Source organism: Scyliorhinus torazame, chromosome 26 (assembly GCF_047496885.1).
Source record: "Scyliorhinus torazame isolate Kashiwa2021f chromosome 26, sScyTor2.1, whole genome shotgun sequence".
Lineage (NCBI taxonomy): Eukaryota > Metazoa > Chordata > Chondrichthyes > Carcharhiniformes > Scyliorhinidae > Scyliorhinus > Scyliorhinus torazame.
This window is the reverse complement of record NC_092732.1, coordinates 10,249,873-10,273,502: the sequence shown is the minus strand read 5'-3', so window position 1 is coordinate 10,273,502 and position 23,630 is coordinate 10,249,873.

Sequence of the window (23,630 nt, the reverse complement as noted above, 5' to 3'; positions counted from 1 at the left end):
CCGTAATGGTGTCCCGTTCCTGCTGGGTACCCTGGTCCCCGGACGGTGCAGTCTGGCCACACGGTACACCCGCAGTACAAACCCCCTGCCCCCGGGCCTGGCGGTGATCCATCAGCAGCCACGGCTGCCAGTGCCCCTCCAGCCAGCGCACCAGCCCCCCCCCCCCCCCCACCCAGCCGTTTCAAGGCAGCGCCAAATCCCCAGCCTGTCCAATCAGTGCCCGACCGCCGACCTTGACATTGCCCCAGCCCATGATGACAGGGCAAACCCTGCAAGCATTTTCAGCGCCCCCCTGAACCATTCCACTTCGTGCCCCCCCTCAGAGTGGCCTGCCAGTGCCGCCAGCCAACATGGACAGTGCCCTCAAGTCAGCGCTCACAGTGCCCACCTTATCAAAGCCACACCTGCCAGTGGGCGTCCAGCCAGCATTGCCATTGTCCCCCGACCAGTACTACCGGTGCTTCACAGACAACCCTGCCAGAGCCCCGAGCAAGAACTGCCAACGCTCACCCTTTCGCAGCCAGTCCTGCCAGTGTGCTCTCCTTGCCAGCCTTTCCAGTGCCCCCTAATCCAGCCCTGCCAGCACCCCATATCAGCCATGCAATTTCCACCACAGTCAGCTCCGCCAGTGCCGCACAGTCAGCAATTCCCACTACCCCACAGCCAACCCTGCCAGTGCCCCCAGCCAGCCCGACCAGTGCTCCCCAGCCAGCGCAGTTTGTGCCCCTCCATAAGCAGCCCTACCAGCACAATTCGACTGCCAGTGCTGCCAGTGACAATAGCCAGCCCTCCCAGTGCCCCAGCTAGCACTGCCAGTGCTCTCCCCAGCCAGCACTACCAGTGCCTCACCAGGGCCAGCCCTGCAAGTGCTCCTCTCCAGCTAGCCTTGTGAGTCACCTCCGCAGCCAGCCCTGCCAGTGCCCCTCTCCAGCTAACCCTGCCAGCGCCCGTCACCAACCAGCCCTGCACGTGCTCCACCACAGACAGCCCTGCCATTGCCCCACTCCAGCATGCCCTCTTAGTTCCCACCCCAGCTAGGTTTGCCAGTGCTACTCCCAAGGTACCCAAGTCAGTGCCCACCAGCGTCCTACGAGTGCCCCTCCCGAGGCAGCACTGCCAGTGAACACCCAGCCAACCCAGCCGTGCCAGGGCCCCCCCACCGCCACAGCCTACCTGCCAGTGACTAACTCCAGTCAGCCCTGGCAGTGTCCCTCCCCAGCTATCTCCGCCAGCAGTCCCCCCCCCCCCCGACAGAGGTCGTGCCAATGCAGGTACCACGTTCTGTCAGTCAGAAAGCGGAGTCTGTGATTGGCTGAACGTTCTGTTAGTCGGGTTACCGCGTTCTCCGATGGTTCACGCGGCTGTGAGTCACATATCCATGCTCCTGATTATCCACACGGTGGAGCGTCCGATTGGCTGCGGGCCGTCAATCAGCGGTTGGAGCTTCTGGTTCGTTGAGGGATTGTCAGTCAGCGGCTGTAGCTCCTGATTGGCTTAGAGGCCGTTTTTCAGATTTATTTATTGATACATTTAATAATTGATGTAAACGGATACTTCACCGCGATCTTGATCTGCTCCCTGAACCTCGACTGAGTCACCACATAAATAAATGTGTTTGTGCAGCAATTTAAATCCCTCAGCATAAATCCGACTACTTGCAAATTGTATTGAGGACGGGTGACGTACATTGATCCTCTCAAATTAATGTAGAAAAATTTAATAACAGACACGGTCCAGAGGATAATGAAAGTTCCGGAGATGCTGAAGAGTAAAATCATTGACTTCCTTCTGCTCTCCATTTCTGGGTCTTTGCTATTGTCTCCCTGATTCTGAGCCCTCAGTGTCTTCCGGACTCGACTGGTGAGTAATATGTGTCTGACTGTCAGAGCGTTGATCAACAGGATTGAAAAGAATGGGAACAATGGGTTTAAAACACGGCAAAACCAGTTATATCCAATCCATCCAGGGTCAGTGAGAAAGGTGCGCTTGGGCTGACAATACCACTGGACGTTATCGACTATCTGTCCAGGTTCAATTGCAAAGTACCGGGGGATGTTTTTTGCACAGAGCAGGAGGCCGGTTGTTGACAGAACCACAGCCGCAGATTTCCCGGTGCAATAAGTAGTTTTCAGTTTTTGGCAGCGAATGGCCACAAATCGGTCAAAAGAGAAGGTGAGGGTGAACCACACAGAACAGTCCATGGCTGCAAACAGCAGAGTCACGTTAACACTGCACACAGGTGTGAGGTGAAGGAAATTCCGGGGGAAATAATAATAATTGATCAAGTACAGTATGGGGCGAGTGATAATAAACAGCAGATCTGCCATCGCCATGGCCACCAGGTAGCGAGTGGTGCAGGTAGAGAGGCCACACTTCCCCCGACATAGAACCGCAATTCCCAGTATATTAACTGTCAGGGAGAGAGAAGGAAAAGAGCCTGGAAATTAATGATTAAACACGGAGCCGGTAGGAAATTTCAGCATCAATAAAATAGTCAGTGGGTGTTTTGGTGTTGATAGAAGACTGCGCACAGAGATTAACATTACAGAGAGGGAAGTGTGGTAATGTCAGCAGGAAAACGTTCATAATTCAGATAACTTTGGCAGAGGTTACATTTTCTCATTTATTCTGATTAACAGGGTTAACTGAGAGTGGCCATGTTTTCCAAACGAGATAAAATGGTGCCAGGAATTGTCATCCCTCCTCACTCCCAATTACTGTACAACGCGAGGGGTGGACAGTTTTCTGCTCTGGATTCCTGATGAAGTTCAAAACCATGCCTGGTTATTGGAATTCTCCACAATAAATGGAGAAAAATTGAACAAGCGCAGGGCCTTTCCAGTTCATTATCATGGACAAATAGAGACTGCCCAGTCTCCAGAACATTCCCAGGTCATCCCCTTCCCAGGTTGTCATTCATAAGGCACCCTATCCCAGCAATACTCCATCGTCATTTTCTGAACATCCCCACATCACACTATTCCCCGGAATATATCCTCTCCCAGTTTGGAAACAATCCCTGACAAATTTTTCTCAGCAAGATTGCATCTCTGGTATTGGACATTCCCCAGCGTTCACTTACCAGGAGTAGACTCGCCAGATTCGGACACGATGAAAGTGATGGTATATTCTAACAACAAGTTCGTTGAGACGGAGGAGACAGTTTCAAGTCTAAAACTGTTGAAATTAAAGTTGAGCCCTGAGGGACATAACATCTTAATTTGAAGATGAGATGCTGCTTCTCCAGATTGCATTGGGCTTTACTGGATCGTTACAGCAGGCCAATGACGGAGATGTGGGCATCAGAACAAGGTGCTGAGTTAAAATGGCCCGAAATAGGAAGGCCGGGGTCATGCTTGCTGGGCTGAGTGAAGGTGTGCCGCAAAGCGGTAACCCAGTCTGCGTTTTGTCTAGACGAAGTAGAGGGAACGGTATTGGGAGCAACGAATACAGTAGACCAAATTGAAGGAAGCAGGAGTGAAACGCTGCTTCTCCAGAAAGGAGAGTTTGCTGCCGAGAATCCTGAGTCGGGAGGCGGTGTAGTGGGAAGTGGACGAGGTGCTGGATGTGATGAAGCAGTGGACAAAGTATCAAGGACAGAGCGTTACTTGAGGAGTACAAACAATGTGGGGTTAGAAGAGGTGTTTCGTGGTTGCATCATGGTGGAGTTGGCGGAAATGGCTGAGGCTGGCGGTGTAGAAAGTGAGAATAGGGAGAATCTATCATGTTTCCAGGAGGGAGGGGGATGTGTGAAGGCAGTGGTGCGAGAAAAGAATTGAACACGAATCAGAGCTCGGTCACCCAATGGAAGATGGTGGGGGCAGCCCCGGTTCAGGGATAGGAAGACATGCTAGAAGGACAATTTTCAAACATGGCATCATCATCAGGTGCCAAAAAGACCGAGGAAAAACTGGAATAGAATCCTGACAGGAAGCAGGTTGTGAGGATGTGTACACGAGGTAGCTGTGGATTCGGTGGGTTTCTATTGAATATAGATGGTCAGTCTACCGCTAGAAATGGCGACAGACATGTCAAGGAAGGGAACGAAGGAGATGGATGTTGTCAAGTTGAGAAATGGGTGCAAATTGGAAGCGAAATCGATTCATGATTCCAGTTCAGACAGTAACATGGGGCTGGATTCTCCGCTGTCGGGTTCTCCGTTCCTCTGGCAGCGCACCCCCGCCCGGGGATGTCCCGATCTCGTGGGGCTGCCAAAAATGGGAAATCCAATTGGTCAGCTGGCGGGACGAAGAATCCCACACATGGTGTCACCAATACAGCTACCGTTGTAACAGAATTGAGTGAGGGACCGAGGAACAAATATTGTTCACACAATCCACAAAAATACAGACTTAGCAGGGCACAAGAGGGCCACACCTTTTATTTACGAGATCTGAGGCAATCTAATTGAGAAATTATTGATACACAGAACAAGTTCAGAAAAGCAGAGGAAGTCGTGGATTGTCCGGTCTCTACTTCAGGAAGAAAGCTAAGAGGCCTCTTGTTGGGGAACGGAATTTAGAGGGATTGGACATCCACAGTAAACATTAAGCAGATAGGACAAGGGAACTGGACCTTGTTTGTATCAGGTGAATCAGGAATATCGATGGAAAGGGACAGAACCAGGGACGAGATGATTGAGTCAAGATAGGAAGAAATGGGTTTGGTGGGGCAGGAACAGGCTGAAATAGAGAGTCTACGGGGACTTGCATTGGATTGGTTTGGATTTGTTTAGTGCCTCATATACCGAGTTGCCATGAAAAATTGTGTTTTGCGTACAGTTCAGAACAATCATTCCATACATCACAGAAATACATCCGGCAAACATAAATACACCATGTAAATACATAGACACGGGAACTAGGTGAAGCATGAGTCGTATTACTCAGTAGAGAAAATGTGTGAAGAGAGAAGATCGGTCTATTTGTGGATTTTTGGAAGTTGGTAGACACGGGCGGTTGATGCAGGATGTGTGGGGCTGTGTTCGAGGCTGTGGACGGAAGATCTCGAGAGTCGATGAGGTCAATGAATGTCCTGGAAACAGTATCATGTTTGGTGTGGCGTCCTGGTCCAGGGGGAGGTAGCAAGATGAGCCTGAGAGTTGGATCTCAGCTTCTGTGCGCAAGAGGCAAGTCCGCCAGACAATAATGTCAAGGAGAAAATGCTGGAAAATCTGAGCAGGCCTGGCAGCATCTGTAGGGAGAGAAAAGAGGTAACGTTTCGAATCCAGGTGAACCTTTATCAAAGCTAAAGACAGAGAAAGTGGGAAATATTTATACTGTGGAATGAGAATGAAAGATGAGTCTCAGCCACACAAACCCAGGGAAACGGGCTGCTAATAGTTACAGAAACCAAGGGGAAAGAGTGCACGTGTCAGTCCCCAGAGAGAACAAAAGGCGTGAAAGGCCAAACTGCAGACAAACTAACATCAGATGTGGATGTGGGGGGAGGAAAGGGGAGAACGGGTAAGGAAAAGTGGATAAGATCCGGGGGGGGGTAAACATCTTTAATGAAAAACACGACAGAGCGAAGTGGTAAAATACAGTGAAAATGAAATGGATGAAAACAAATGGGTCGAGGTGGGGTAGAGCTAATCAGCTGAAGTTAATGAAATCGATCTTCAGACCAGAAGGCTGTAGCGTGCCTAATCGGAAGATGAGATGTTGTTCCTCCAGTTTGCGTTGAGCTTCAGTGAAATATTGCAGCACACCAAGGACAGACATGTGGGCATGGGAGCAGGGTCTTGTGTTAAAATGGCAAATAACTGGAAGGGCAGGGTCCTGAATACGCACAGACCGACGTTGTTCAGCAAAGCGATCACCCAGTCTGCATTTGATCTTTCCGAGAAGAGGAGACCACATTGCGAGCAGTGATTGCAATAGACCAAATTGGAAGATCTCGAAGTGAAACGCTGCTTAACTTGGAATGAGTGTTTTGCGACTGGGATGTTATGACTGGAAGGGTAAAACGGCAGGTGTTACCACTTCTGCGATTGCATGGGAAGTTTCCATGCGTATGGGAGAGGTCTTGGGTGTGCTAGGAGTGGACAGGATTATCTCGGAGAGAACGGTCTCTGCGGAATGCTGACAGAGGGAGCAAAGGGAAGATGTGTTTGGTGTTGGAATCACGCTGGAGTTGGCGAAAATGGCGGAGGGTTGTGCTTTGCATGCGGAGGCTGATGGGGTGAAATGTGAGAACGAGGGGGCTCTATTCTTGTTCTGGGATGGAGGGGTGGGGGCAAAGGCAATGGCGCGGGAGATGGACCGCACACTGTTGAGGGCCCTGTCAACAACTGTAGGTGGGAAATCACGGTTGAGGAAGGAGGAACATATTTTCGAAGAACCATTTTGGAAAGCGGCATCATCGGAGCAAATGCGATGGATGTGCAGGAGCTCAGAGAAATATACCGGGCATCAGTGTACCGATAAAGGTTGATGACTGTTTTGTTGCTGCTTCATGCTCTCGTCCGGACGTAGAAAAATCCATCAACTTCCAGTTTCCGCACCTCCATCACATTCACCTGGTCCATCACAAACACTTCCCTTCACTTCCTTTAGCTTTCTGTCTCCATGTCCAGCAATAGAACATCTACTAATATCCACTACAATCCCACTGACTCCCACCGCTATCTGGACTACAGTTCTTCCAAACCCTACACATTGTAAGGAATCCATCCCTGTCTCTCAACTCCTTCCCCTCCGTCGCATTTGTTCCGATGATGCCACTTTCCAAAATGGTGCATCGAAAATCTGTTTCTTCTTCCTCAACTGCGATTTCCCACCTACAGTCGTGAACAAGGCCCTCAATACTGTGTGGGCTATCCCCCGCGCCACTACCCTCGGCACATCCCCACCCTTCCAGAACAAGGATGGAGTCGCCCTCGTTCTCACATTTCACCCCACCAGCCTCCGTATGCAAGGCATCCTCCTCCACCATTTTTGCCAAACCAACGTGATGACACCACGAAACAAATCTTCCCTTCACTCCCTCTATCAGCATTCCGTAGAGACCGTTCCCACCGAGATAATCCTGTCAACTCCTCCACCGTACCAACACCTCTCCCATGACCCAGGCAATTGCAGAAGGTGTAACACCTGCCCCTTTGTCTGTTCCATGCTTAACATCCCAGGCCTCAAACACTCATTCCTGGTTAAGCAGTGTTCCTCTTCCAATTTGGTCTAATGCATGCACTGCTCACAATGTGGTCTGCTCTCTATCAGAAAGGCCAAACGCAGACTGGGTGATCGCTTTGCTGTGCACCTTCGGTCTATGCGCATTCAGGACCCTGACATTTCCGGTGCTTGCCATTTTAACAAAGGCCCTGCTCCCATGCTCAAATGGCTATCCTTGGCCTGCTGCAATGTTCCAGTGAACCTCAATGCAAACTGGAGGAACAACCTCTCATCTACCAGTTATGCACGCTGCGGCCTTCCGGTCTCAACATCGATTTCAATGAATTCAGATGATTAGCTCGACCCCACCTCGACCCATTGTTTTTCATCCCATTTCATTTTAACTGTCTTTTACAATTTCTCTCTCTTGTCGATCTTTATATATATTTACCCCCCCCCCCCCCATTTTATCCACTTTCCCTTACCCTTGCTCTCCTTTGCACCACCCTCCCCCAACATATACATCTGATGTTAGTTTCTCTGCTGTTTGGCCTGTCACGCCTTTTGATCTCTCTGTAGATTGCCGTTTGCATTCTTTCCTCTCTCTTTCTGTCGCTATTAGCACCCCGTTTCCCTGGGATTCTGTAGCTATGACTCATCTTTCATTCTCACTCCTCAGTATAAATATTTGTCACTTTCTCTGTCTTAAGCTTTGACAAAGGGACATCTGGACTCGAAAATAAGGTTCTATAGAGCTACATCATGACTTGCCAATTTTTATACTCAATGCCCCGGCCAACGAAAGCACGCATGCTGTAAGCCTTCTTGACAACCTTCTCCACCTGTGTTGCCCCTTTCAGTGACCTGTGGATCTGTACACTAGATCTCTCTGACTGTCAATACGCTTGAGGGTTCTGTCATTCACTGTATATTCTCTACCTACATTAGACCTTCCAAAATCCATTAGCTCACATTTGCCTGGATTAAACAACATCTGCCATCTCTCCGACCAAGTCCCCAAACGATCAAAATCCTGCTGTATCCTCTGACAGTCCTGATCGCTATCCCCAATTCCACCAACCATGGGGCCGTCTGCAAACTTACTGATCAGACGAGTTACATTTTCCTCCAAATCATTTATATATACGATGAACGGCAAAGGTCCCAGCACTGTTCCCTGCGGAACCCCGCTAGCCACAGCCCTCCAATCAGCAAAGCACCCTTCCACTGCTACTCTCACCTTTCGATGACCGAGCCAGTTCTGCATCCATCCTGCCAGCTCACCCCTGATTCCGAGTGACTTCGCCCTTTGTACCAGTCTGCCATGAGGGACCTTGTTAAAGGCCCCACTGAATTTCATATCGACAACATCCGCTGCCCTACCTGCATCAATCATCTTTGCGACCTCCTCGAAAAACTCAATCAATGAGTAAGACACGACCTCACGCTAATATGTCCATTTGCTTCGAAGTGGGACCAGATCCTGTTTCGAAAAATTCTCTCTCGTTATTTCTCTACCACTGGCGGAAAGTTCACCGGCCTGTTGTTCCCTGAATTATCCCTGCTGCCCTTCTCAAACAAAGGGACATCATTGGCTATTCTCCAGTCCTCCGGTCCATCACCTGAAGTCAGTGAGGATCCAAAGTTTCTGTCAAGGCCTCAGCAATTTCCTCTCCAGCCTCCTTCAATATTCTGGGGTAGCTTTACACAAAGGTTGCACTTGTACCTACTTGAAGCTGGAGCTTGCTAATTAGTTAATTGGATGAGGCCAGTTTTCAGAGGCGAGAGTCACAACATAAAGGAGAACCAGCAACAGCGCAGACTTTGTTTGCACTGACTGATGAATTTGGGTTTATTTGAGTGCGATAGTGAGAGTTTGGGGACCGTGGCCGTTAGCTGAGGAGGGGGTGAGGTGCTACTCACATTTCGTTTCCTACATTTTCAAAAAGAGCGTGAAGGGAACCGGGTGTTTGCAGAGAGTGCAGCTGACTGGGAGCAGAGCCGGAGGGCGGAGTTCCAGTTGGTCCACAGGGCAGCTATATTCTGGAAGGCAAGAGGGGATGGACTGTAGGGCAGCTGCATGCTCCTCCAGTAGGATGTGGGTGGTGAGGGATACTTCCGGTGTTCCAGCTGAATTTACCTGCGGGAAGTGTACCCAACTGCAGCCCCTCAGAGACCGCGATAGGGAGATGGAGCTGGATAAACGTCGGATCATCCGGGACGCAGATGAGGGTAATATAGAAGAGTTACAGGTCGGTAGCCACACCCAAGGTACAAGGCAAGAGTAACTGGGTTACATTCAGGTGAAGTAAAACGGACGGGCAGACAGTGCAGGGATCCCTCGTTGCCGTCCCCCTTCAAAACAAGTATACCGTTTTGGATGCTGTTGGGGAGTGGGGGTGCTCCCGGGGAAGGCACTAGCGGCCAGGTCTCTGGCACTGAGTCTGGCTCTGTGGCTCAGAAGGGAAGGGGGGGTGAATAGAAAATCAAAAGTGACAGGAGACACCATGGTTAGGGGAATAGATAGGAGATTCTGCAGTCGCGAGCGAGACTCCCGGAAGGTATGTTGCCTCCCGGGTGCTAGGGCCAGGGATGTCTCGGATCGAGTCTGCGGGATCCGTAAGGGGGAGGCGGAGCATCCAGAAGTTGTGGTGCACTTCGGTACCAACGACATAGCTAAGACAAGGGATGAGGATTCAATATTGATTTTAGGGAGTTAGGTTGGAAGCTAAAGAGCAGGATAAGCAGAGTAGTGATCTCAGGATTGCTACCGGTGCCACGTGCAAGTGAGGCAAGAAACAGAGAGCTAGTGCAGCTGAACATGTAGCTACAGAGCTGGCGCAGGAGGGAAGGCTTCAGATAGAACATAGAACATAGAAAATACAGCACAGAACAGGCCCTTCGGCCCACGATGTTGTGCCGAACCTTTGTCCTAGATTAATCATAGATTATCATTGAATTTACAGTGCAGAAGGAGGCCATTCGGCCCCTTGAGTCTGCACCAGCTCTTGGAAAGAGAACCCTACCCAAACTCAACACCTCCACCCAACACCAAGGGCAATTTGGACATTAAGGGCAATTTATCATTGGCCAATTCACCTAACCCGCACATCTTTGGACTGTGGGAGGAAACCGGAGCACCCGGAGGAAACCCACGCAGACACGGGGAGGACGTGCAGACTCCGCACAGACAATGACCCAAGCTGGAATCGAACCTGGGACCATGGATCTGTGAAGCAATTGTGCTATCCACAATGCTACCGTGCTGCCCTTAAGAACAAATAAATCTACACTATATCATTTTCCCGTAATCCATGTACCTATCCAACAGCTGCTTGAAGGTCCCTAATGTTTCCGACTCAACTACTTCCACAGGCAGTGCATTCCATGCCCCCACTACTCTCTGGGTAAAGAACCTACCTCTGATATCCCTCCTATATCTTCCACCTTTCACCTTAAATTTATGTCCCCTTGTAATGGTGTGTTCCACCTGGGGAAAAAGTCTCTGACTGTCTACTCTATCTATCCCCCTGATCATCTTATAAACCTCTATCAAGTCGCCCCTCATCCTTCTCCGCTCTAATGAGAAAAGGCCTAGCACCCTCAACCTTTCCTCGTAAGACCTACTCTCCATTCCAGGCAACATCCTGGTAAATCTTCTTTGCACCTTTTCCAGAGCTTCCACATCCTTCCTAAAATGAGGCGACCAGAACTGTACACAGTACTCCAAATGTGGCCTTACCAAGCTTTTGTACAGCTGCATCATTACCTCATGGCTCTTAAATTCAATCCCTCTGTTAATGAACGCGAGCACACCATAGGCCTTCTTCACAGCTCTATCCACTTGAGTGGCAACTTTCAAAGATGTATGAACATAGACCCCAAGGTCTCTCTGCTCCTCCACAATGCCAAGAACTCTACCGTTAACCCTGTATTCCGCATTCATATTTGTCCTTCCAAAATGGACAACCTCACACTTTTCAGGGTTAAACTCCATCTGCCACTTCTCAGCCCAGCTCTGCATCCTATCTATGTCTCTTTGCAGCCGACAACAGCCCTCCTTACTATCCACAACTCCACCAATCTTCGTATCGTCTGCAAATTTACTGACCCACCCTTCAACTCCCTCATCCAAGTCATTAATGAAAATCACAAACAGCAGAGGACCCAGAACTGATCCCTGCGGTACACCACTGGTAACTGGGATCCAGGCTGAATATTTGCCATCCACCACCACTCTCTGACTTCTATCGGTTAGCCAGTTCGTTATCCAACTGGCCAAATTTCCCACTATCCCATGCCTCCTTACTTTGTGCAGAAGCCTACCATGGGGAACTTTATCAAATGCCTTACTAAAATCCATGTACACTACATCCACTGCTTTACCTTCATCCACATGCTTGGTCACCTCCTCAAAGAATTCAATAAGATTTGTAAGGCAAGACCTACCCCTCACAAATCCGTGCTGACTATCCCTAATCAAGCAGTGTCTTTCCAGATGCTCAGAAATCCTATCCTTCAGTACCCTTTCCATTACTTTGCCTACCACCGAAGTAAGACTAACTGGCCTGTAATTCCCAGGGTTATCCCTAGTTCCTTTTTTGAACAGGGGCACGACATTCGCCACTCTCCAATCCCCTGGTACCACCCCTGTTGACAGTGAGGACGAAAAGATAATTGCCAACGGCTCTGCAATTTCATCTCTTGCTTCCCATAGAATCCTTGGATATATCCCGTCAGGCCCGGGGGACTTGTCTATCCTCAAGTTTTTCAAAATGCCCAACACATCTTCCTTCCTAACAAGTATTTCCTCGAGCTTACCAATCTGTTTCACACTGTCCTCTCCAACAATATCGCCCCTCTCATTTGTAAATACAGAAGAAAAGTACTCATTCAAGACCTCTCCTATCTCTTCAGACTCAATACACAATCTCCCGCTACCGTCCTTGATCGGACCTACCCTCGCTCTAGTCATTCTCATATTTCTCACATATGTGTAAAAGGCCTTGGGGTTTTCCTTGATCCTACCCGCCAAAGATTGTTCATGCCCTCTCTTAGCTCTCCTAATCCCTTTCTTCAGTTCCCTCCTGGCTATCTTGTATCCCTCCAATGCCCTGTCTGAACCTTGTTTCCTCAGCCTTACATAAGTCACCTTTTTCCTCTTAACAAGACATTCAACCTCTCTTGTCAACCATGGTTCCCTCACTCGACCATCTCTTCCCTGCCTGACAGGGACATACATATCAAGGACACGTAGCACCTGTTCCTTGAACAAGTTCCACATTTCACTTGTGTCCTTCCCTGCCAGCCTATGTTCCCAACTTATGCACTTCAATTCTTGTCTGACAACATCGTATTTACCCTTCCCCCAATTGTAAACCTTGCCCTGTTGCACGTACCTATCCCTCTCCATTACTAAAGTGAAAGTCACAGAATTGTGGTCACTATCTCCAAAATGCTCCCCCACTAACAAATCTATCACTTGCCCTGGTTCATTACCCAGTACTAAATCCAATATTGCCCCTCCTCTGGTTGGACAATCTACATACTGTGTTAGAAAAGCAAGATATGTGGAACATTGGGATACCTTCTGGGAAAGGTGGGACATGTACATGAACAAAGAATTGGACGGAAACTGGAGGGGCAATAATGTTGTAGAAGGAACTTTAGTTGGCGGATTAATTGCCTTAATACCCTGTATTCCTTCTTAACTGGCTGCTTGACTATATTTCATGGCAATAGGCACTTGGCAAAGCATGATGGATATATTAGCTTTATTTCACTCAAGACGTTCTGCATGTAATAGGCAGAAGGTCAGACTTTGTAAACAAATGCACAGCTGCACATTTTGCTGAGAGTAAACAATTATTATTGTTCTTAGGCTGGGAATTCAAGGCCTGTAGTTTAATACTGCTCGCTTTTCTGTGTCTGGGCTCATCAAAGGAATGCCTCGTTTTTTCTAAATATTGCTTATTAAACCATATAAAGTACTGCTATACTCTTGTAGCTGGGGACAATTAGAAGGACGGTGGTCACTCAAACTCCCTCCACGAACTTCGTGTTATAATAAAATACCTTTGCGAAACCTCGAAGTTTTGGCTCGTTTTTTCCACAACAGTTGGCGTAGTTGTGCAGTTTCCCTAATTTAACGGAAGCGAACCCCGAAACAGATCGCTAAACATGACTCTCTCAGCTGAAAGGGAGAGAGCCAGAGCGCGACCCCAGCTGAAAGGGGGGTCTGCGGCTCGGCAGCCTTAATTACTGGCCAGTGACTCATGCTAGGAGAGTTATGTTAATTATTAAATTAATGATAGCTGCATGGGAAGAAAAAGGTGCCTTGGAGACTAAAATTAAAAAATAGACTTCGAGGTTTGTGAAAGGATAAACACCGATGTGCGCTCCCTGTAGTATTTTTAAGTGATTTCCGATTTCCGCGGTTGTTGTTATTGTTATATATATGTTCTAAAGTATTTTGCAGAAGGAACGATGAGCACTAAACTCGCCGCTCCCTCGCAGGTCGTCCCGAAGCCTCTGTAAAGATATGCGGAGCGAGAAAGAAGGTGAACTCCTTAAAGAGGACAGATAGGTCAATTACTAGGGGGCATAGGTTTAAGGTGAGAGGGGCAAGGTTTAGAGTAGATGTACGAGGCAAGTTTTTTACACAGAGGGTAGTGGGTGCCTGGAACTCGCTACCGAAGGAGGTAGTGGACGCAGGGACGATAGGGACATTTAAGGGGCATCTTGACAAATATATGAATAGGATGGGAATAGAAGGATACGGACCCAGGAAGTGTAGAAGATTGTAGTTTAGTCGGGCAGTATGGTCGGCACGGGCTTGGAGGGCCGAAGGGCCTGTTCCTGTGCTGTACATTTCTTTGTTCTTTGTTATAGGGGAGTCAAAATGAGTAAGAAAATGAAAAGGAACAATCTTAAAGCAACGGAATGAGGTACGAAAACCTATATGTCCCGCCTAGGAATCTAATGAAGCTCACCCTCTCTCGGAAAAAAAAACAGGGGAGTAAAAGTAAGTAGAAGATTAAGGTAAAAGCGTAACAGATGAGTTCCTGGAGAGAAAGGGAATTCAGATTTTCTGTAGCCGTGAGATAAGGCTAACGGTTAACTGTGATATTTGTGAGCTGTGAGAATCTGTGTGTTTTGTTTAACCAATTAATTTTAGTCAAAGCATGAAGTAGGTTGTATGTTTTATCGTCTGTCTTTGTGAGTCAGAGATTATAAATTAAGTGATTTTTGTTGAGATTTCTCTAATGAACAGAAACATTGGAAATTACGATCAGTTTAAAAGAAAGAAAGTGCCTTTACGAATAAAAGTAATTGAATATGAATACGTTTTTAGATTACGTGGAAAAACGTAAATGGCATCATGCCAAGTTCTCCGCCCCTTAGATTCTGCAGGAAACATTAACGATTTCTGCAGACAGTTGATCTTTTCTGAATTGACAAAGAAAAGATATACGTCTCTAAGAATAGCTAATGCCTATAAAATCAATCATTGGAAATTTATAGCCCCCTCCCAGGGGATGTTTTGCTGCTATTAAAATACGCTGATGGTACATCTTGGCCTGCTTTAAAAAACGGAATCGCGGTCCCACCTGATATAAACGGGGATTGGGCTTACAATGATGCTCATTTAAATGAAGGAAATGAGTCCCTCGAACACTGGTTAGCAAATAGAGGGAAAGAGGTTATCATGCAAGGGGCCAAGGAGCATTTAACCCCCAGGAAGGTGCAGACATTATTGAATTGCATGCTACCAGAGCATGCACAAAGTTACAAATTGATTAATCTCACCTGGCAAACGCAGCCATGGACGACAGTGGTTACCTCCTTGGTGAACATGGACCGGGAAGGACTGTTCATGGCCCCCAAAGATCAAAAGCCTAGAATCACAGGGCAATTCTACCAAGGAAAGGGTGTGCACGGTCGTGGACTGCAGGCCAGCACGGGGCAGAGAGGTAGGGGTAGAGGCAGAGGACAGTGGCAAGGAAGAGATAGATCCCAGGATCAATGTAGGCGATGTGAGGCAAAGGGACATTGGGCTCATGATTGTAACTTTAATCTCCAGGAACGATGCGCCCCACTCGGAGACATGTCCCATCCCCCGCCTCCATTTACGTACACTGACCCGAACACTAACCAAAACCAATCGAGGTGCCACGGAGAAAAGGTGATGCAGGCGGCTATGATCAGACTGTCCAACTCAATAAGAGACGAACCCATGATAACGGTTAAAATAGGAGATCATTATGTGGACCTTCTGGTCGATACCGGCGCTACTATGTCGCCTGTGCCCCCCTCCGTGGAATTAACCCCGGTGAGTCCTCTATTGTCACTGTGGGAGTAGCCGGCATTTCCATGACTGAGCAATTATCACGCCAGACTAACCTGGAAATTAACGATATCCCCTTGGTCGATACTATGATTATTTCAAAAACTACGCCCCTCCCTCTGCTTGGCAGGCAGACCCTCTGCAAATTAGGGGCAATAATTCATTGCACTAACAAAGGAATGTTTATAGAACTGTCTCAAATACGAGCTCACCAGCTGAAAAATGTAATAACTTCTGAGCCTAAGCCCGATCACTCTGTGTCTGTGTTCCATGCTGGCAGCTGAACGTTAACCCTTACAGTACCACTGTTAAAAAAAACGTTTACAACTGCTGGGCGTCTTACAAAAGATTAATGATCCTTGGGCACAGCTAGTAAAATACTTGTTAGAGTCCAGATGAGAGAATCTAGTGACTCATTGCACAGCTTGGTATGCTCGTGAGGATGAGCACGCATACAATTTATAAACACAAAGTCACTTAGGACAGCAGACATCATTGCATGTCACTCCTTTTTATTTTTCGGTGTTGTGGGATTAGGAATGTTACTATAGTCAGAAGGACCTCTTTTGGATGGGTGTAACTTCAGAACCCCATTTTACATTGGCCGTAAGACATCCCGCTAAGGCAAAGCAAACAGGAGAAGTGATCAAAGAGGCCAAAGGAAAACAGAAATACATGGGATTTATATTGAAATGGGTGGACGAAATTGCCTGATCGAATTTTATGGCAAACAGGAGGGCAAAGTGATCTGGAAAGATGAGCAATGGCCCGCTACATTTGAAAGACAATAAACGCCCCGAAACAGCCATCATTTACTCCCTTCAGTCCTGGCTCAGGTACTGCCACATCTATGGGCCCAACATAAAAATCATATTGGAAAAGTACATTCTGCCCCAGCGCACAGGGTACAGTTACAGAAGAACTTTGCCCTGCCATGCTTGAAACAATACCGGTTGGTGTCAGACGCAGAGAAAGGAATAGAGGGGGGGGGGGGATCAGTGCACTATTACAACAAGGGGTGCTGAAGAGAACGCAAAACCCCTGTAACCCCCTATACTCCCCATTCCAAAGGTAGGAAGACTCAACGAGTGGTGGTTTGTGCAAGATCTTAGAGCCATCAATAAAACTGTTATCACTATTGCTCCATTGGTGCCGGACACAAATGTCATTTTGTCTTCTATACCACCAACAACGGATACTTTCTCAGCCTTTTTCTCCATACCATTGCACCCGGAAAGTCAACATCTATTTGTTTTACATTTCGGAATTAACAGTATTAAAAGAGACTTGGGCGAGTGCCAGTTGTCTGCAGGCTCAACATTCCCTCAATATAATGACAATTTATTGATAGCCTCAGAGGGAGGGCTAACTTGCCAACAGGATACCCTTTTGTTATTGACACATCTGGCAAAAAGAGGGCATAGGGCCTCCATGGAGAAGCTGCAATTCAGCCAGGAGACAGTTCAGTATTTAGGATTTCAGCTGCAGCAAGGACAGCGGAGGCTTGGGTCTGAAAGAATACAGGCTGTAGCAAGGGTTCCAACTCTGCGTACAAAAAAGGAGACCCTCACCTTCCTCAGCATGGTGGGCTATTGCAGGCAGTGGATACCGGCCTTTAGGGAAATGGACGCGGTACTGCGCACGGATACTCTACAGGATGCCCCTTCAGTTGTTACCTGGACCCCCGAGAGGGAGCAAGCATTTCGGAATTTGAAACAATCCATGATTAGCGCCCCTGCCTTGGGACTTCCTAATTACGCCAAGCCGTTTACTCTTTATGTGAATGAAGCAGGGGGATTTGCGAAAGGGGTCCTGGTACAGGAGCATGGAGGAGGGTAAGGACCCCTTACTTATTACTCGGTGGCCCTATGTGCTGTGGTAAAGGGTATGCCAAATTGCTTAACAGCAGTAGCAGCCACAGCGGCCATAGTAGAAAAAGTAATTCATCTGCAACGCAGCATTTTTCTGCGTCTCGACGCACTGGGTACGAGGTAATCCTTCTCTCTAAGACTAACTTTGTCTACAAGCGAGCACCAGATATTAACCCTGCTACACTTTTACCCGCGCCCTCGGATGAAGAACATTTGTTTCATCATGACTGGGTACAATTGGTTGTAGCCACCACAACCCCTCGCCCTGATTTATTGAGTCACCCACTTGAAAATCCAGACATCATTCTTTTACTGATGGGTCCGCGAACCGAGCAAATGATATGATCCACCTGGCCGGTGATGCAATAGTAACTCCATTCAAGATAGTGGAAGCTTTTGCTCTGCCTTCGGGAACGTCTGCTCAAGCGGCCGAATAGTTTGCCCCTACTAAAGCATGTATCCTAGCTGAAAATAAAACAGTCAATATTTATACTGATTCCCGATCCGCTTTTGGGGTAGTCCATGATTTTGGCCAATTATGGAAAAATAGGGGAATCATAACTTCCTCCGGCCAACCTATTAAACATGCTAAATTGGTTTTACATTTACTAGATGCTGTTCAGCCCAGCAAGATAGCCGTTTTAAAGTGAGAAGCGCAGACTACCATAGACGATGATGTCTCATGCGGCAATAGATCTTCTGATAAAATAGCAAAGGAAGGGGCTCTCAAACAGCAGCCACAACTACAAGCTTCTGCGGTTGCACTTCCATCCCCCATAACAGAACCAAAGTTAAAACAGGCACAGGAGCAAGCCTCCCTACAGGAGCATCGCTCTTGGCGAAAAGCAGGTTGCTATCAAGACAATTTTGGTAGGTGGATAAGGGCTTTGAAAATAAACCAAACGCATGAAGCTCTCAGAGAAATTATACTTTTGGAGGAATTTAAAAAATCAATTCCTGATGTAGTGAGAACTCATATGGGAACAGAGGGTTAAAACTGCGAGATTAGCAGCAGAAATGGCAGATGATTATGAATTAGTTCATAAATCAAAGCTTGGTTTCCGACATCAGTTTCAGCTTGCGAGGGATAGAAACTGGGGACATGAGAAATACTCAAGTGGTAAAGGTAAAGGTGATCTGATGGGAGATAATAAGGAGAGTGTACCTCAGATTAAAAAAGATAATCCAGGAGGGTGGAAAATAAGTGAAAAGTTTCAAATGTTTTCACTGTAATAAACTAGACCGTGTAAAGTCAGTGTTGGTGGTTGAAGAAAAGCACTGGGAAGGCTGATGTGGTAAAACAGGATAAGACAGTGGGGTTTGTTAAAGTGGTAAAGGAAAGCCGAAGTGAAGCGAAGGAGGTGCAAAATATTGTACAGCCTGATCAAGAGGTGATTGATAAGAAGGTGCCAGATCTTTTTAAAGAATTTACTTGTGTGGGTAAAGTTTACTCATGTGTATCAGGAGAAGTAGGTAAAGAAGTCACAATTTTAAGAGATACGGGAGCTAGTCAATCCTTGATGGTTGGAGATGAGGAGTTATGTAGTCTGGGACAAATGTTGCCAGAAAAGTGGTAATATGTGGAATTCAGAGTGAGAGGAGTAGTGTTCCATTATATAAGGTAAGGTTGGAAAGTCCAGCGAAGAGTGGTGAAGTGGTAGTAGGAGGAATAGAGAAATTAACTTCTTCAGGAATACAGTTTATCTTGGGTCATGATAGAGCTGGATCGCAGGTGGGAGTGATGCCTACTGTGGTTGATAAGCTAGTGGAAAATCAGACAACTGAAGTGTTGAAGGGCGAATATCCTGCGATTGTGATACTAATGCGTATTAACAGTGACAGGGGAACTCATTTCACTAGCAAATTGACCAAAGCCCGAACAGAAGCCATGGGATTTGATTGGAAATTGCATATCCCCTATCAGCCAGAATCCTCAGGAATGGTGGAAAGGGCGGATGGAATAATTAAAACTGCAGTTACAAAAGTGTATCAACAAAATGGGCTGCTCTGGCCAGATACCATACCCATAGTGATGTATGCCCTGAGAAATCAGATAAATCGTATGCGATATTAATGGAACGTCCCATGACAACTGGAACTAAACCCCCAATGACTCCAGCGGCTGTAGCCATAATATGGGCACATGAGGCATCACTAACGTATGCCCAGGCCATGTGTGAAACCGCTGGGGAATAAAATGAGAAAAAAAAAAGGAAAGTTGCAAAAGGCTCAGATGCATCCAAAAGAGGGAAATACACACCCTTTAAACCTGGAGATCAAGTGTATGTGAAAGCACTAAACAAAGATTATTTTTCGCCTAGGTGGAATGGACCCTACCAAGTGCTGTTAACGACGCGAACAGCCGTTAAAGTAAAATAAAATCCAGATGGGATCCACGCAACTCGTGTAAACTACATCATACGGAACTTTGAGAGTACTAGTGAGGCGCTAACCTGAAGAGAATGACGGCGTTGATGTTTTTATATAGTTTCATACTAATCCAACATCATGTAGAGGGTAAACTGAACACTAACACCTTGATATACATGTATCACTCATACGCAGAGGGGGTAAATACATTGCGTTGTTGGGTTTGTACACAAATTCCCAGATGGTTGGAGGAGGGCTTCCCTGTGCGACCTATCCCATTCGCCAGTAAAGAGATAGCAGAATGGGCTCTAAGACAAAATAGTACAGGACGTGGTGAAGATACACAGAATATGTTAGATTGGAGATTAGCTGGATACGATATTAATAGGTTTGAGGAATGGTGGGGGCCGAGGTTTAATGTAACATATCAAACGCCCTGTTTGATCCTTCCCAATTATACTGGAGTCCCAAAAGGTAGCATATGCTTTAGGAAACATAAAACATATGGGACCTACGCAGTCGGCACAAATCAGTGCGACCAGACCTTGAATTGGCAACCCCCTATGCCCCGCCTTAGAGTTAAAGGGCTATTCATCTTTGGCTGGTCAGCGCTTGAAAATCGTACTAATGGAGGCCCCTGGGGAGGGGATCCGATTAGACTAATGATGGCTGATTGTAAAGGAAACCTGACCGCATATAACGGCACATACTTTATCTGTGGACGCAAGGCGTACCCATGGTTACCAGAAAATTGGGAAAGCTCCTGCTATTTGGGATACGTAGTCCCTTATGTACATCACGTCCAACAACTGAAGGGCCATCCCGATCACAGGACGACACGCAGTGTTATGACATGGGCACAAATGCTGGGAATCATGATGCCACCGTTAGGAATAGTCGCTAATGCATACGAACTACGCGAATTAAGAGACATCCTTGAGCAGGTAGCTAATGACACTGCGGAAGCTGTTCACCAAATAGAGACTGAGATGGTTGATATAAGAGCAGTTGCCCTACAGAATAGGATGGCCCTTGATTTCTTGTTAGCAGAGAAGGGAGGTAGTTGTGCCCTGATTGGCATGACTGCTGCACATACATCCCTGATAACTCAGAGGAAATTGATAACTTGGTGGGTCACATTCGTCGAGAGGTGCCACAGTTGCATGAGGATGAGGGATGGGACTTTGGCTTTAGATGGTTGGGAACATTAGGACAGAGGATTGTGATTTGGATTATAATCATTATTATAATCATGATTGTCGTATGGTTACTGTTTAAATGTTGCTCGGGATGTTGTCAGGGCATGGGGGCGCGTATGTCAGCTTTGCCTCCATTGTCCCAGCCACTTAACAAACAGGTGTCTATCATACGCCCATTCCCCGTACATTATAACCCACCCTTTGCTGCTGAGGACACTGTGATGTACTAACAATGAGTTGATCGTATGATCAACAAGGAGGGAATTGTCGAAGGAACTTTAGTTGGCGGATTAGTTGCCTTAATACCGTGTATTCCTTCTTAACTGGCTGCTTGACTATATTTCATGGCAATAGGCTCTTGGCAAAGCATGATGGATATATTAGCTTTATTTCAGTCAAGAAGTTCTGCTTGTAACAGGCAGAAGGTCAGACTATGTAAACAAGTGCACAGCTGCACATTTTGCTGAGAGTAGACAATTATTATTGTTCTTAGGCTGGGAATTCAAGGCCTGTTGTTTAACACTGCTCGCTTTTCTGTGTCTGGGCTTATCAAAGGAATGCCTCGTTTTTTCGAAATATTGCTTATTAAACCAGATAAAGTACTGCTATATTCTTGTAGCTGGGGACAATTAGAAGGGCGGTGGTCAATCTAACTCCCTCCACGAACTTCGTGTTATAATAAAAGACCTTTGCGAAACCTCAAAGTTTTAGCCAGTTTTTTCCACAACAAATATCCTGGGTGGGAGGTTTGCTAGAGCTGTTCAGGTGGGTTTAAACTAATTTGGCAGGGGGGTGGGAACCAGTGCTATGGATCAGAGGATCGCGTAGCTGTTGAACAGGCAGAAATAGTATGCAGCATGTCTGTGAGTAAGGATATACAGTTAATAGGGCAAAGTTGCACTCAGTGGAATGGGTTAAAGTGTGTCTGTTTCAATGCAAGGAATGTCAGGAATAAGGGATATGAACCTAGATCAGGGATCAGTACTTGGTACTATGATGCTCTGGCCATTACGGAGACATGGATTTCACAGGGGCAGGAATGGTTATTAGATGTTCCGCGGCTTAGATGTTTTTAGAATATTCGGGAGGGAGGTAAAAGAGGAGGGGGAATGGCACTGTTAATTAGGGAGTGCACCAGAGCTGCAGAAAAAGAGATAGTTTAGGAGGGTGTGTCTAAGGAGTCAGTATGGGAGGAAGTCAGAAACAATAAAGGAGCAGTCACTTTATGGGGCTTTTCTATAGACCCCTAATAACAGCAGAGTGATAGAAGAACAGATTGGGCGGCAGATCATGGAAAAGAGCAGAAGTAACTGAGTTGTTGTCGTGGGTGACTTCAACTTCCCTAATATTGATTGGAACCTCCTCAGTGCAAATGGTTTGGATGGAGCAGATTTTGTCAGGCATGTACAGGTAGAATTCCTGACTCAATAAGTACATAAGAACATAAGAAATAGGAGCAGGAGTAGGCCATCTGGCCCCTCGAGCCTGCTCCACCATTCAATGAGATCATGGCTAATCTTTTGTGGACTCAGCTCCACTTTCCGGCCCGAACACCATAACCCTTTATTCTTCAAAAAACTATCTATCTTTATCTTAAAAACATTTAATGAAGGAGCCTCTACTGCTTCACTGGTCAAGGAATTCCATAGATTCATAACCCTTTGGGTGAAGAGGTTCCTCCGAAACTCAGTCCTAAATCTACTTCCCCTTATTTTGATAATGCCCCCTAGTTCTGCTTTCACCTGCCAGTGGAAACAACCTGCCCGCATCTATCCTATCTATTCCCTTCATAATCTTATATGTTTCTATCAGATCCCCCCTCACCCTTCTAAATTCCAACGAGTACAGTCGCAGTCTTCTCAACCTCTCCTCGTAATCCAACCCCTTCAGCTCTGGGATTAAACTAGTGAATCTCCTCTGCGCACCCTCCATTGCCAGTACGTCCTTTCTCAAGTAAGGAGACAAAAACTGAACACAATACTCCAGGTGTGGCCTCACTAACACCTTATACAATTGCAGCAGAACCTCCCTTGTCTTAAACTCCATCCCTCTAGCAATGAAGGACAGCATTCCATTTGCCTTCTTAATCACCTGTTGCACCTGAAAACCAACTTTTTGCGACTCATGCACTAGCACACCCAGGTCTCTCTGCACAGCAGCATGTTTTAATATTTTAATCAAAATAATAATCCCTTTTGCTGTTATTCCTACCAAAATGGATAACCTCACATTTGTCAACATTGTATTCCATCTGCCAGACCCTAGCCCATTCACGTAGCCTATCCAAATCCCTCTGCAGACTTCCAGTATCCTCTGCACTTTTTGCTTTACCACTTATCTTAGTGCCGTCTGCAAACTTGGACACATTGCCCTTGGTCCCCAACTCCAAATCATCTATGTAAATTGTGAACAGTTGTGGGCCCAACACTGATCCCTGAGTGACACGACTCGCTACTGATTGCCAACCAGAGAACAACCCGTTAATCCCCACTCTTTGCTTTCTATTAATTAACCAATCATCTATCTATGCTACCTCTGTCCCCTTATGCCATGCATCTTTATCTCATGCAACAACCTTTTGTGTGGCACCTTGTCAAATGCTTTCTGGAAATCCAGATATACCACATCCATTGGATACCCGTTATCTACCGCACTGTTAATGTCCTCAAAAAAATTCCACTAAATTAGTTAGGCACGACCTGCCCTTTATGAACCCATGCTGCGTCTGTCC